The sequence below is a fragment of the Hakea prostrata genome, chromosome 5, assembly GCF_041222555.1.
Source record: "Hakea prostrata isolate BN-2017 chromosome 5, UWA_Hpros_2, whole genome shotgun sequence".
Classification (NCBI taxonomy): Eukaryota; Viridiplantae; Streptophyta; class Magnoliopsida; order Proteales; family Proteaceae; genus Hakea; species Hakea prostrata.
Genome location: NC_142604.1, coordinates 16759376 through 16775956, shown reverse-complemented (window position 1 = coordinate 16775956; position 16581 = coordinate 16759376).

Genomic DNA, 16581 nt, shown 5'->3' with positions numbered 1-16581 from the left:
TACTCTTAGTTTTTGCATTTTATCTATAATTACACTTTCCAACAATAATATGATAATAAATATTCTTTTCACAGATGCATTCAAAAATAAATAGTATAAAACTCATAAAGCTTGGTGATAACAAATACATTCTCTATTATAGTCAAAGTAAATATCACATTTTTTACCAACGGGGTTAGTTCAAGTGGTAAGTAGCTTGGTCCGCTTAAGCAAGGTTTCTATATGTGGATGCAAAAAATCTCCGCTGGGAGACTCACCCACCATAGCCAGGTGTGTGACTCAGGTCGAACACCGGATTAGTCAAGGCAAAGCCGTGGAAAACAGAGTTGGCAACCAAAAAATATATATATATCACATTTTTTTTTTTTTATAATCATCAATTGGTCATAGTGATGCAAAATTCATAGGCCCTAGAAGAAAAGAGAAAGGTATTGGTAGAAAATTAAGTTTAAACCGATAATCTCTTTAGACTTAATATGTTAGAACCACATCCACAAACACTATACACATACGCGTAAATGTTAAAATAAACTATAAAGATTCCTCTTTGAGAAGCCACCGGTTTGACTTCCAAGACAAATTAACATTCTCTTATGATATTTTCCTTCTTTTTATAGTAACCTTAACCATGTGATTTTACCTAACATTCTCTCGTGAGAAGAGTTTCATTGATGGAATCCACCAAAGAACACTGCTACCACCAATAAAAAGCAAAAAACTGTACCAATAGTGACTTCTGGGAATTGATGATTCCATTACTCACTTTTAAGAGAGAGAGAGAATTAGAAAGAAAATCCAACAACAATGAATCAATGATGATGGGCCCTTTTCACAAATCATGATTGTGTTAGAAATGGAATTTCACACTTTTCATTGATTTTACTTTGATTTAGGGGTTGAATGATAATCTCATTGTTTTTTTTTCTTCTTTTTTTGTGTGTATTTTTTTTATATGAAAACAGTTCAAATCATATACCTATAATTTTTGGGTTTGCATGAATGTTCTTTTCCTATCTAATTATATATGATTTCAGTACTTAAAAAACAATAAAAAAAAAATTGCAAAAATTTTGCAAAAAAAAAAAACGGAACATAAACATTATCATACAACCCCTCGAGAAGTATCAAGAAATCGTGTGAGATCTCAAACCTTGACCCAACCAATATGGTTGGAAACTCTCTATCCAAACCTAATCTCAAGATTAAGATTTCTCAATCACATAACCCTATTCAAACTCAACATAGATTTGGACTACTTTAATTGCACTATAAAGAGACGGGTCTTGCAATAAATCCTTTTCTCTCTTTTTTTTTTTGGTAATCAAAAGAGTGAATGCAGCAGCGGTGACCTAACGCCCCCCGCTACGCAATATCGAGTGTGACCTATACAAGTATTAGCCCTATGTACTACCAGCGCAAGCACTAGCCCTGTCAGCGGAGCCCCACCAGAGGCCTAGTATAGTCCACAGAAGCCGGTATGACTCAGTCCAGGCCAAAGAGCACACAACTATCCAATGCAAGAAACAGAGGAGCAGAGGGGATTCAAACCTAGGACACGAAGTTTACCAAACCACTTAGAAGTGAACTTGAGACCACTAGACCACCACCCCCGGTGGTATAAATCATTTTCAAAGACATGTTTAAGGAATTCAAAGATTAATGGAGCAAACTTAAATATTACATATTAAATGTGCAACTCCTACAACAGTTGAGATAAACATTTTGACCCACTTTTGATATCAATTGTCTGTCTCGTAAGTAGTTAAAAGCGAGACGAACAGTCGTAATCAAAATCTCGATTGAAATTTCAATCTCGACTGTTGACAATATTATTACTGCACATTTAATGGGCAACACTAAAATTGAAAAGATTGATGAGAACAAAGACTGACCAACACAAACACTTCCACCACGATAAAGTGATAAAGATTGCAGAATTCTCTGCTTCCACGGAACAGAAGTCAAGAAACACGTAGCTCTAGTATTACCATAGGTATAGTTTCCTTAGAAATGGACAAAACAAAGATTAAATGAAGGGATGAGACAAAGAAGGTGGAATAGAAAGAAGCCAACAAAATTCCTGCAACATCAATCAAAGTTAAGTTTGTTCTGGATGGATCGATCGCTATGTAGTTAAGGTATCATGTGAGCATTCACAGTCTCTGGAATCCGTAGCAGCTACACCAGAGAGTTCTCACATCCATGCAAACCTACCCACCAGAATGAAAGGATTATTTTGCGTGCCAGTGCCAGCATATATATATTATTGGTATCAGAGGCGGTGGACAAAACAATAATATCTCTTTGGATGATATGATTCTCATTAAAGAGGTTTGTATTTTTAGGGTTTGTCTGCTTCGAAATGACAAATGTAATTCTATTGGAAACTGTACGTGTGATCCATACATATTTCATGCAGCTTGTCATATTATCAACGGTCGTATATATGTGCCACCTTTGCAGATCAGGTTTTGCTTTTCCAAACCCGTATATTATTTGATCAAGGAGGCTATGATGCATGCATGCTCTCTTTCTAGGGTTAGGTTTTACATACCTTTGTAGGTTTCATCGAATCAGGTCAAACCAACAGGAAAACTACTATTCATTTTCTAGGAAAAAGAAAGCAACCATTGAAAAAGTGAGACAGAGATGTGCGGATCTAGCTCTTTCATGCATTGGGTTAGGTCTAGATCATAGAGTCATCAATTTACTCATCCATTTTTATCATCTTGGGTAATATCATTTTTACTCTTCTTATGGGATCCAAAATATGACTTGGGAGCCTCCACCCATATGAAAAGAGGATTGTGTTATTTTTGTTCTTTTCACACATTGGAGAGAAATTTATCCCTTAAATAGTAATAAAATAAATTATAAATTAATAACTATAGATAGGTCTTTTTTTATAGGCATGTTTGGTTTTCATGAATAAGAAATTTATATTCGTTTGGTTGTAAAAAATTTTGGGTTCAAGAAATTAAGAGATTCATCTTTTTACACTAAAAACGTGAATCTATAGATTAATGAGTGTTGTGAATGGAAATATGCTTGAAACCTCCTGGTTTGCTCCTAATCCAGGTCTAGTTCATGAGAACAAAACAATGGTGAGAGTGTGCCGCTTCTGAGGATGGGAAGCCACCTCCAATGATTAAATCTGTTTAGGTAAAATGATCAGAAACTCCCCTTGAGGAATAAATGCTCAAGGAGGTGAAGAAGAAAATATTCTTCAGGAGAGTAATGATTGGAGTATTCAAGTAATTTCGTTGTTCATGCATACTGATGGTTTATATAGCTGGTCCATACCTAAACTGATAGTATACGCTCCATAGCTCTATGATGGTCATCTGATGAGATGAAGGGTGGAGGTGACTTCTTGGAGAGACTTGCATAGCAAGCTAAACCATGTGATCTTCACAATAGCTAGAGATCTTGTGAGTGAGTCAAGAGGTAAGCATCAGGTTAATCATGATGTGACACCAATCCACAGTTGGGGGGACAAAAAATGTAGATGAAATACTCAAGGTAGACGTTGGATGAATGTGAAGCTTCCTCACCACCCATGAGCATTTAATGATCCTTACTGCATTCAATACTAAATTAAATGTTGTGATTGATGTTTGAATAAGGATACGCCGAATCTTTTATCTACGCTACTTTTGTCGGGAAGCCGCTTGAGGACAATTGTGTGTCACTACATGGTCATCTCAATAGCTTTTCAGCTAGTATCTCTTCCGAAAGTTCCAAATATGAGAAGTACCAGGTGAATCAACTTAAGCTAGATTCGAACCCTATACTTGGTCCAAACGGTTTGCTATGGTTCATTGGTCTGAACCATAATGGCCATAACAATTGTATGGAGTCTGGATTTCACCCTTACTATAAAAGTGCTAAATATTTGTGCAAAAATCATGTTGACCAAACAGATTTTATTCCACAGATTCAGGTTAACCATCAGTTAATTTCATAAACTATGATTACATAGATTTGAAATATCTAGATATTAAATCTCTAGACTCATGCAACCAAACAGACTTTAAATTTATGATGAAGATGTGTAAAGAAACACAATCTCAAGGTAGAAGATTTGGACTCACAAATTTTGCCTTAGTGATCTCGAGCAATCCTAAGCCTGAAGAATGCACCAGCTCATGATTTTGATCCTAAGGGTGTGTCGAGACTAAAATATTATAGCTTTGAATCAAAATCGAGGACGGGTTAGAACTAATATTTGATCCCACCCTCAACGAGTGATCTCTAATTTTTTGCCCTAATGTCTATCATGATTTTGGGTTTAAGTTTAACCTTAACCTTAATCCAAGTTTTACCCTAATCAAGATTCTGTTTCTAATCTAGATCTAAATTATTCTCAAATAAATCTTACACAATTAGAGTAGATCTGGATTAGGTTGTTCGTTTATGATTAAGGATCAAACATAAGAATTTTAAGCCTTAGATCAGAGTCAAAGTGAAATTAAGTAAACTAAGAATATTTAGGATTTGAAATTGAGTTTTAAAAAGTTGACTCAATCCGTCCCTGACGCAGCCCCTAATGTGTTAAAATGGAACTCACTGAATCTCAGCAGATTTTCTTTTGTTTTTAATTTCGCTGAAGGGTCGAATCAAGTGAGTTGACATAATGACATTGAACATGATTTATGCTTTCATCAGAAAGGAATGATCAGATCTTATTCCAAGTGCGTGGAACCCATTGTGCCATAACAAATATCACAAAACGCTAACAGGGAACATCAGTGGATGCTCATCTCCTGCAACTGCCATGTTCTTCAACTCAGTTCTGACAATGGAGATCTATAGTCTTAGTTAATGGAAACACCAGAATTTCAAACCAGAAATAAAGGTGAGAAAGAAAAGTGGGAAAAAGCTTTGAACCCATAAAGGCTAATTAAACAAATGTGTTTCTTAAAAGAAGGATGATAGGACAAGATTGGTTGAGTTGGAATTGCACTCAGCATCCCAGAAAAGTCATTTTGGTCACCCTCACCATTACCCAGAAAGCATTTTTTGAGAGATGATCGAGATTCATGATTCATGCTCATCTCTTTCAATAGAAAAATATATATATATAAATTGAGAGAATAATTATATCTGATAGACAAGTAAAATTATATAAGTGTTAGATAAGAGATAGGGGTAGTGAGTGGTACATGAGCCAATCCGGAGATGATTGTCTCATCTGTAATTAGTCTCTTTGAGAGGTACCCATACATTATTGTTATTTGTGGCCAAAGCAATTATTTTAGGCGATTAGACAGTTGATCTTAACTTTCTTAATTAGCAGCCTTGATGGGAAATTTGATTTGATCTTTCATTTTACTTTCTTGCCAGCTTTGATCTCTCTTTTGACTTTGGTGTTGGAGGTTATTTTTTTTTACAGTTTCACTATACTTCGTATGGTGTAAAGACAGTAAAATCTAATGGGGTTAATTTTGGATTCGAATTTTTATCACATTACATTTTCCATAGCCTCTTTCTATCTTTCTATCTTCTGGGTTTATGAACCCCTAATCTTCGTGATTGGTTTGATAATAATAGGAAGAAAAAAAAATCCATGATATGGTGCTTTGGCTCTCTAAATATCAATTACATATGATGTTTCACTGAAGAAAAGAAAAATGTAGCTGAGGAGAAAATCATGTAATCAATGGAACGATCTTGTATAATCTACTAGAGTTGAAATAAATGGACAAGGCTTCAACCCCGAGGGGTGGTTCAGTTGGCAGAAGACCAATACCTCTACAGAGGAGGTCAAAGTTCGAATCCCCTCAGGGCTATAAAGCTCCACTGATGATGTAATCGTGGTGCGCGCAAGCTGGTCGAATGAACCTCAAATAAAAAAAATTTAAATATCTTAGTTTGACCTCGATTTTGATACCATATGAAAAAGTTGAAGTTAGATCCTATATGAAAAGTTAAGATAGGTCTCACAAATTAAATACCAAAGCTTGGTCTTAAATCTTGACCTTGATTTTAATCATAAAAATAATAAAGTAATCTATAACTTTGTATTATCAGTAAAGTTTACCAAAAATATCATACAAGGTTGTAGGGTCTGATTAGGATAAACCAGGACAAATACTCAATCTAGTTTGATCCAACCCAAACTAATTTAGGGCCACTTTAACTTGGTTAAAATTTTAAGCTTATAACATGTTCCCACAAGATATATTCGAGTCCTAGACTAATTTACACCCACAACATTTAAGGGTCTGTTTGGTTACATGAATCTGGAAATTTCGAATATCTAGAGATTTCAAATCTATATATTTCAAATATACGAAGTAAAAATTCATAAAATTAATTGTTTGGTTGTGAAATGAAATCTATGGATTCATCATAAAAAACTATTTGGTCAACGTGATTTTTGTGAATACGTAAATGTTTAATGCTTTTATAGTAAATACCCATAAATCTACATATTCAAGTTTTTAGTATAAAAAGATGAATCTCTAGATTTCATGACTTTAGGGCCTGTTTGGTTACATGAGTCTGGAGATTTCAAATATCTAGAGATTTCAAATCTATGACTTCAAATCTATGGAATCATAATTTATAAAATTAGTGTTTGGTTGTGGATGAAATCTATGGATTCATCCTAAAAACTATTTGATCGCGTGATTTTTGTGATGTCATTGTATAGCTTTTTGAAATCTCTGATTTCACCCCTTACCCATAAATCTACAGATTCACCTTTTTAGACTAAAAACGTGAACTCTGAGATTTCATGAATCTAGGAATTTTGACAAACAAATGGGTATAAATCTAGCATTATAATCAAACAGGCCCTAACATATCTCGAGAAATTTATCACTAAAAATCTCCTAAAAAAAATCTAAGAACATACACTAGCAATTTAGATATTTGGCTCATCTTTTTAGAGGGAATCTCCCAATAAGTATTCAATAAGTTATAGAATTTAATCACGTTTAATATTCTCCTTCAAGAATCCTAATTGAATTAACTCTTTAAATTAAAATATTCTACATGCTTGAATTATATGATTTATTGAATACTTATTCGAAGGGCCCATTTGAGAAGAGAGGACCCAATCTTGAAGACAAGAGTAAGAGTAAGAACATGTTACATTACGTCATTCAAGTTAATTAATTATTCTAAGATTAATCGAATGTAATATAATTCTCATACAAAGGTCAACATCTTTCATTTCCATGATGACATAATTTCTTCATTTCGTAAGATATAAAACAAAAGAAACCCTTCACTGTGACAAAGAAACTAGTTTAAGTCAAGATCAGCAACTCCATTATTGATTACAGTGAAGGAAGTATCGTGTAGACCAAGGAAGAATATATTTCAATGCAGACAAGGAGGAGGAGGAGAAGAAGAAGAAGCAAGACAACTTCACTGAAGCAATTGTAGCTTAACGTTATATGGCAGTGACATGACTGTCTGCACTGGAGTGATTGTGACCCTTAAAATATTTGAGACTTGTTCTTCTCAGGTTTTCAAAATGACAATCTCTGAATCATGCCGTGACAAGCTCTCCTGATTTAGTGCAGCTCAACCTGACTTTGATCGACTTGGTTTCTTTATTAGAAAAAAAAGACAAGCTCTCCTTTCTAAATCTGCAATGCTACTATGTATGGACACAAGAAGACTTGTAAAAGATGAAAATTTTATTTAAATTCATGGATAAATTATATATAGAGCTCTTGTTTGCAATCAATTATATATGTTACTACTTTAAACAAATCAATCACAGATGCCCTTTTATTTTTAAGAATTGAAAGTTATAAATAGATAGTTCTAAGAAATAATAAAGGGAATTTGTAATTGATTTTTTTTTAAGTAGTAGGTGCAATTGATTGCAAACACAAGAGGCCTATTTGTAATTTATCATAAATTCATGGAAAACATTTAGGGCCTGTTTGATTATATAAATCTAGTGATTTCAAAGAAATTTCTGGATTCACAAATGGGAGATTTATAACTGTTTGGTTGTGTGAATCCTGAATTTGTGAAATCTAGGGATTCACGTTTTTAGTGATTCACATTTTTACACTAAAAACGTGAATCTGTAGATTTATGAGTATGAAGTGAAATCCAGAGATTTCACTCCTACTATAAAAACACTAAACATTTGAACTATGGCTCAATATATGTATTTTTAAGATGAATCTACATATTTCATTCTAAAGATTTAGGCTAACCAAATAGTTAATTTTATGAACTATAATTCCATAAATTTGAAATCTCTAGATTTTTGAAATTTCCAGACTCAAGTAATCAAACAAGCCCTTAGAGAGTGTTCAATGAAAAGAATAGTCAATAGAGACACAATAATACAAGTATAATACTCATCACCATTTCTACTTTGGACTTCACAAAAATTCTATACAACCTTGGTCCTAAATCTTAATATTCTAGTATGATCTTGATCTTAGTTATGACCCTATAGGGTTAGGTCAAGCAAGGTCATATTAAAAAGTTAGTCTTGACTGATCATGACTCTTAACATTAGAGTAACCCTAATCATAAAACAATAAAATGATGCATAAGTTCATATTATTTTACAAAAAATACCCCTACAAAATGGAAGGATTAGGTCTTACCAGCTCAAGTCAAACAATTAACCCTGGCCTGACTTTGAATCTAATATAGAATACCATGACTTAATCCTAACCCATCATGTTGTATATGTTTATTAATATGCATTCAAAATTCTACATGTTCTATTTGATTCCCATGTTCATATACAAGTGGTCTTAGACTTAGGTTACGTCACTATAACAAATACGACACATAATCGTGGAGGGAATATTCTTGCAGTTAGAGGGAATATGTTATTGGGGTTCTATTAATTGCACGTTTGCAACCACATCTACAAAAGTATTTGTTCATACGATTCTTACATATTGTAGCCATAAATGTTTTCTATTACTCCACATGGAAAAATTATAGTTCCAAGGGACTTTTAGCTTCTTTTAAAAATATATAATTTTATCAGTACTATAAGCAAGGTGCGAACTTTCAGCAGAGTTCGCCCGTTCGCTACCTGGCTAACCAGGCGAAATGGCAAAATCTCGCCGAAAGTTCGCCGGAAATCATTGACAAATTCGAAGATTCGAAGTTCGAACCTGATCTGATCCAACTCTCTTTCTCTCTCTGTGTCTCTACGTGCGTTGCATGCATGTGTGGTGGTGGTATATGTGGTGGTAGACTGGTAGTGTAGTTGGTGGTGCTGTTTTAGCACTGCCACTTCTACTGGTTCTCTTTTGTTTCTTTCTCTTTCTTTCTTTCTTTCTTCTTCTTCTTCTTCTTCTTCTTCTTCTCCTTCAACTAAACATTTGATTCAACTCAGAAATTTGAAGGAAAAGACAGATATCCAGCGAGATTTCAACGAATTTTTGCTAATTAGCCTGAAAATCCGGCGATTTCCCACGACATTTAAAAATTTTCGTTCTCAATCCATTTTTCATATCGTTGGTCAACGGTACTATAAATAGAATTCTAATAAAACCCTTATTAGGTTAAAACCGCGGATCATCACGGAAAGCTAGATGGAAAGGGGACTCATTCAAAATGATAGAAAACAGTAGATCATGCATAGAATACAAGTAAGGGAGAGGTCTAACACATATTAGAATAGAAAACTACAGTAAGAGTAGATCATGTTAACAAAACTAAATCAAATACATAGAGAATCACCATATGGTTTCAAGGGAAAACATAGAGTGCATGGGGATTCACTCTAAAACAAAGGAGATTAGAGGTTGGGTCATTACAATAGTGTAATATATTCCTCATAATCAAAACAACAAAAAAAAACAATAGAGAGATGAGATTAGAGAAGAAAGAGATTGAACACTAACCTTGAAGAAGAGTAATCAAAGAGGGAATCCTTGGTTGAATGCTTAGGAATCTTCCTTGCTTGAGGAGGAGTCTCTAGGGTTCTTCCCACATTCTCCAACAGTTGAGAGGCAAAATAATCAAGTTTAGATCGAGATTGTAATATATAGGGGCCAAAATCCAAAATCCAAAATTTCCAAGACAATTCTGTTTTCTGGAGTTGCTTTGGTAGATGGTGTTTGATCGATGGTATCGATCAAGGGAGGATCGACCAAAGGGTCCCCCTTTCCAGCTTGCTGAATTTTGGATCTCCAAGGTCAAAACCAACACTTGGACCTTCAACCAACTTAGGAAAAGGTCTAACATGACTTCTTAGGACCTCCAAAGCTATCAACACTGAACTCAACGTCTAACTTCAAGGTCAAACACCAATCACTTCACTTCTTTATTCAAAACAAACAGGGTGTCAATGTTAGGGTTAGGTGGGATTTCACACAAATGTTGGGAGGCAAAACACTACCCAATGAGGTGATTTCTGTCATCAAACACTATAATATGCAAGAGTACCATTGCACATGCATTAAAAAAAATTACATTTATGTTGATAGTCACGCATATATGATATGCCCTTCCTAGCTCCACATTAGTGCAAGCACTGCACAATTAAACAACAATCTTTTGCCTTCTTTCTCTGTCCAAAAATGAAATTATGAAAACCAACATTGAGAATGATATACAAATGCAAATTTTTTTTAGGGCTAGGCTCTATAATGCTAACAAGTAACAACTATCCCCAAGGAGGAGAGATTTTTAATATAGAATGATATATGAATGCATAGACATTCAGCTCAGGGTTTCAAGTGGTAGGTTTTTCTAGTGATAGAAAAAAATTAAGAAGTATGTGAACCTTGTTTAGGCTTAGACCAAGCCTCAGATAAATAGTTTCACATGGGTCTACAACCTCAAGTGTGCATTGACAAAGACTCAACTTAGAGCCTAGAACCCTTACATATTTACCCCAAAAAATAAAAGCATGTGACTCTACTATGCAGACTCTAAATTAGTCTAACCAAATGTTTGGTTCATGTTAATTAAATTGTGGTTTGATGAGATGTTTGCCCTAACCTACCTTATTAAAGAATATTTCAAAGTATTAATATATTTTAATTTTCCTAATCCACATGCATCAAAAATATTAAAAGCCACCAAGGGGGGTCACACATCAATCAATTTAATGTAGAAGTCCCTAAAACTACTAGTGATTAAACCCACTACCAAAAAAAAAATAAAGTCTCTTATAGTTATAGATAACTAATTATCATTATTTTAAACGTAGCTAAAAGTCCTTCCAACTATAGTTTTTCCATGTGAAGTAATATAAAACATTTATGGCTGCAATATGTAAAAATCGTATGAACAAATACTTTTATAGATGTGATTGCAAAAGTGTAATTAATAGAACACCAATGACATATTCCCTCTAACTGCAAGAATATTCTCTCCACGATTATATGCCATATTTGTTATAGTGATGAAATCTAAGACTAAGACCACCTATATATGAACATGGGAACCAAATACTTAGAACATCGATAAATTTTTAATGCATGTAAATAAACATTTACAACATGATGGGTTAGGATTAGGTCATGGAATTCTTAGATTAGAGTCAAAGTCAGGTTAGGGTCAAGTGTTTGATTTGAACTGGTCCGACCTAATCCTTCCATTTTGTAGGGGTATTTTTTTTTGTAGAATAATATGAAATTATGCATCATTCTATTGTTTTATGATTAGGGTTACTCTAATGTAAGAGTCATGATCAATCAAGACTAACTTTCTAATATGACCTTGCTTGACCTAACCCTATAGGGTCATAACTAAGATCAAGATCAAACTAAAATATTAAGATTTAGGACCAATGTTGTATAGAATTTTTGTAAAGTCCAAAGTTGAAATGGGGACGAGTATTATACTTGTATTATTGTGTCTCTATTGGACTATCTTTTCCTGAACACTCTCTAGATGTTTTCCATGAATTTAGGGCAAAGTACATATAGATCCCTGTATTTGCAATTAATTGCATCTACTACTTGAAAAGAAGAAAGAAAAATCAATTATAGATGCCTTTTACTTCTCAGAGTTGTCCATTTATAGTTTTCAATTCTTAAAATAAAAGAGCATCTATGATTGATTTTTTTTAAAAGGATTAGTAGATATAATTGATTGTTGATTACAGACAAGAGGTCTATACACATCAACCAATTACGTTCCAAAGCTGTTGTATAAACTGTAAACATTTAATGTAGAAGGCCCCTAAAACTACAAGTGATTAAACCCACAACAAAAAAGAGAAAGAAAAAGTCCCTTATAGTCAAGGTAAAACATATCACCGATTTTTCCACTGACCTTGTTAGATGTTTAGACCTTCATAGATAGTCTTCGTATATTGTTTTAGATTTTTTCTGTTAATTTCGGAGTGTTCCGATGTGTTTTGGCGAGTTTTTGATGAAAAATTGGAGATTATGTCCGTACATTGTCTACTTGGTCTATCCTCTTGGTCTATACCATAGACCAAGGACCATCGACCAAGCAAGTTCCTAACAGCAAAATTCCCTGTTTTGTCTCCGTTTCGACTCCGATCTTTTGGATTTGCTTCTTATGGTCTATACATGTTTGTTTAAGCTTCTTTAGGTGATTTTGAATTTATTCTCTGATCTCTCACTTGAATGTTATAGATTCGGAATTCAAAGTGAGTATGTTCACTCACAATATGCATACTTAGATGCCTTGTTGTGATATGATTTGAATGCATGATTTTAGCTACCGTTGTTTTACTTTCTTTATATTGTATTACTTCTGTAATTACAATAGAATGTTCATATTGTGATTTACGTATATTAAAATTGATTATTGAATGATGTGAATGTGATTTGGACTATGATGTGATATGTGTGGAATCATGCTATGATGGAAATGCCTAGGTTGTAGTTGTGGAATGGGGAATGCCCTTTTGGCGTTTATGTCTTTGGATATCAATAGAGGTGGAATGAGATGCTTTCCTATGGTGCCCTTTGGTGCTTTCCTTGACTACTGGTTGACATACCTAGGGCATGTCTAGAAGTGTTTGGCTAGGAAAACCCCTATCATATTTGACCCTATCGGAAGGGGAATTGAGATTGAGTGACCCATGGCAGCAATGGGGACTTGTGGGCGCTCAAGACCGGTAACCAACCCATGATAGGACATGAATCACATTATAGGAGCCATTTATTGGGAGGGTTGCAGTAGTAGACTTGGGGCTCATGGGCGCTCAGGACCAGTAACCAACCCGTGAGAGGATATGAGAGCTTCCCGTTTACTATTTGTGGATGACCAATAGGGTTAAGAGTTTACGTAACCGGGAAGGAGACGGTGACTCTAGGGGGAAGGATACCGGAAAGGATCGCGGGAAGCGAGGAATTGATGTATCTAACCCTAAGTAGATATGACTCAATAAATGACTTGTATTGGGCTAAGATTCACCCTGAACACACGCCAATACTTAGACCAATGGTGATATGAGAGAGTGGTGATCTAAACTCCAGCTATGGAATGTCCAGGAAGGATGCTTGACCCAATTACCAACGGAGAACCCAAGATACCGGGAAGGTTGAGGGAGAGTGATTTGAGACCTACCTAGAGGAGTATGGTGCTATGACTTAAAATGTGTATGCCAATAGAGACCAAACATGTATATATAGTTAGAAGCATGCTTACATTCGTTGTCTCATATCATTGCATTTATGATTGCTATGGATTGTGTGAAGATGCTTGTTGTGATTGAACTACTTGCTAAGTTTTTTGAGCTTTACCCTTCGGGAGACTTGTTTTTAGATACTTTTGCAGGAACGGAAGAGAACCCGTGCTTCGGTACGGAAGACCCTTCCTTACATGGTTCAACTACGGAATTCATTGGAGAAGGTCATAACCAGTGGTGTGACCAGTACACAGGTTTGGATTACATTGATGGCTCTTATTGATGATAGCCGGCATCGTCTTATTCGCCGATGGGATCGTGAGTTTGAAGTTGAAACAAAGTTACAAGAGCACAACCCTAAGGTGAAAAAGGCGAGGATCGAAGAAGAAGGAGAGCCGACAAAAGATTTTGACTAGTTTACTCTTATTCTTCTAGACTTTTATTTTGATTGTAATAGCTTTAGACTTTGCCTAGATTTCGATCTACCTTCCGCATTTGTTTGTAGGGTATATTTCCGCTATACTCTACAATTATCTTTTGATTGGTTTCTTGTAATCCGTACTTTGATATTCTTTTGTGATCCTTCTGGGATCCTTTTTTTATTTTATTATTAAATTATTTGAATACAATGATTTGTTATTGCTTTTGAATATGTTATTATCCTAAATGGATATGATCGTTCCTAAACTTGATCTTTGAGGTTGTGGATCACACATTCGCGTATTCCAGATAGAGTACTGGCTGGAGGGATGTGACAATCTGAGTTAGTAGCTTCAATCTTCATTGTGTTTTTTTTTTTCACACCTCTTGGCCATATATTTAAGAAGAAGACTCATCTCTGATTCACAATGTTAGTGTTCATAGGTGAATATTCTTCTGAAGGGACAATCGGCTACTATTCTGGATAAAGGATTCAGACTCTCCTTCCACCCCTAGATAGGAATTAAATTAAAAAGAAATGACATTCAAAAAGATAATGTCCCCCCCCTTTTCTAGTAGACAAAAAGATAATGTCGCTTATGTACAAATATAGAAGAGCAGCATGTGAATGCCTCACTCTGAAGAAGAGTAAAAGTCTCACCCCTATGGTCGGTCCTAACCCATCATGTGCCTAATCTAGCACATTTCATCTTGCCTATGTAGTTTTATCAATATTTAATTTCGAATGAAAGTTAAGAAAAGATTATATGAAATATTGCACTAGATAAATAGTGGATTTCTCACCAACTCCAATAGCATATACAATAGCACTCGAGATAAATAAAAAAAGACATTACAATTTTTTTTGGGGTACAAAAAGAAAATTATAATTTAAAGTATTAGAAAGGAATATAGAATCTAGATGTGAACAAAGTTACCAAATGGTAGCCACTCTTCATGATTTTGAAAATTAGAAATGATACCACTAAAAACAAGGACTAATATCATGTCCATTTCTAATAAGAAAATGAATGGTCCATTTCTGGCAAGGAAATGGATGGTCTATTTCCTTGTAAATATGTGACATGGATCATAACATTACATTAAAAGGTTAATGTCCATTTAAAAGTCATTTAAAAGTCATATCATTTTTTTTTAAATTTAATCACAACTCTTTGATGTAACTTATAGATGGATATCAACCATTTGATGTGATGTGGGGACACATGTCATATATTTACAAGGAAATGAATTGGATAATTTTCCCTAAAAGCTATATAGGATTTAAGCTTAGTTAAAATCAAGTTTCTCTTCACTCAAGATAGAATTATATTATTTATTTACAGCTTGAGTCGAACAAAGTGTCACTTAATTACATAGAATGAACGATCACAACACCAACTTTAACTACTGTCAGATTTATGGGTACAAATTTGGCCTTGATGGTGTGAATCCACCCTGAGTTCAAATACAAGTTTGGGCTCTAATGTTGACCCTAAAGGCAAATCATGCCAAAATACTCTAACCCAAAGAAGGTCAAGGTCAAGGTCAAGGTCAGGCCATATTTGGTGTTTCATGTTGCACCACCACTAAAAAACTAGGCCTAATATGGCATCCTAATCATGATTTGAGTAACTGGAATTGCATTATATGTTTGGTTACCAAAAAGATGATTAGGGCTAGGCCAGGTCCAAGGCCTTGCCTTTAGAGTGTAGCAAAGCCAAGGTCAGTCAAGGCCAATTTGGCTTAGCCTGACCTAATCAAGGCTTATCAAGGAAGGTCATGGTTAAGCTTGGCCTTGTAGGGTTAAGATCTGGATCAAGGTTTTTAAGTTAGTCATATTTATGGTCAAAACTAGGCCTAAGACAAACTTTCAAGGTGAAAATTAAGATTTGGAAAAACTTGATCTAACATGACCTTGTTAACTCTAGTTAGACTTGATTATGATTCATCAAGCTTGACCAATGGACACCCCATGTAAGGCAAGGGTAGGAATTCCACGGAGTTTCTGGTATTCTCGCCGGGTCTTCATTCAAAGTGGGAGAAAAGATTCTTCAAACGAATTCCATAGACTCTTCATTGGAGTAGTTTTTCTTTTTATCTACGTGTTTATTCTCAGCGACCCCATTTATGCAAGTGGAGGAGCTTCCTTGTTCGTAGACAAAGCGGATTCGGAATTGTCTTTCATTCCAAGGCATAACTTGTATCCATGCGCTTCATATTCGCTTGGAGTTCGCTCCCAGAAATATAGCCATCCCTGCCCCCCCACGTCAATCCCACGAGCCTCTTATCCATCCTCATTCGATCACGGCGGGGGAGCAAGTCAAAATAGAAAAACTTACATTGGGTTTAGGGATAATCAGGTTCAAACTGATGACTTCCACCACGTCAAGGTGACACTCTACCGCTGAGTTATACCCCTTCCCTGCCCCCATCGAGAAATAGAACTGATAACCAGTCACAAAGACTAAGACCCATGGACACAAAATACCAAATAAAAAAATGTATGACTGTTCGAATTCATGACTTTCTTGGTCTTACTACCTCTACGTTGAAAACTGTCGAACCCTAGCTGGCATTCACGAGCATGCACTAAT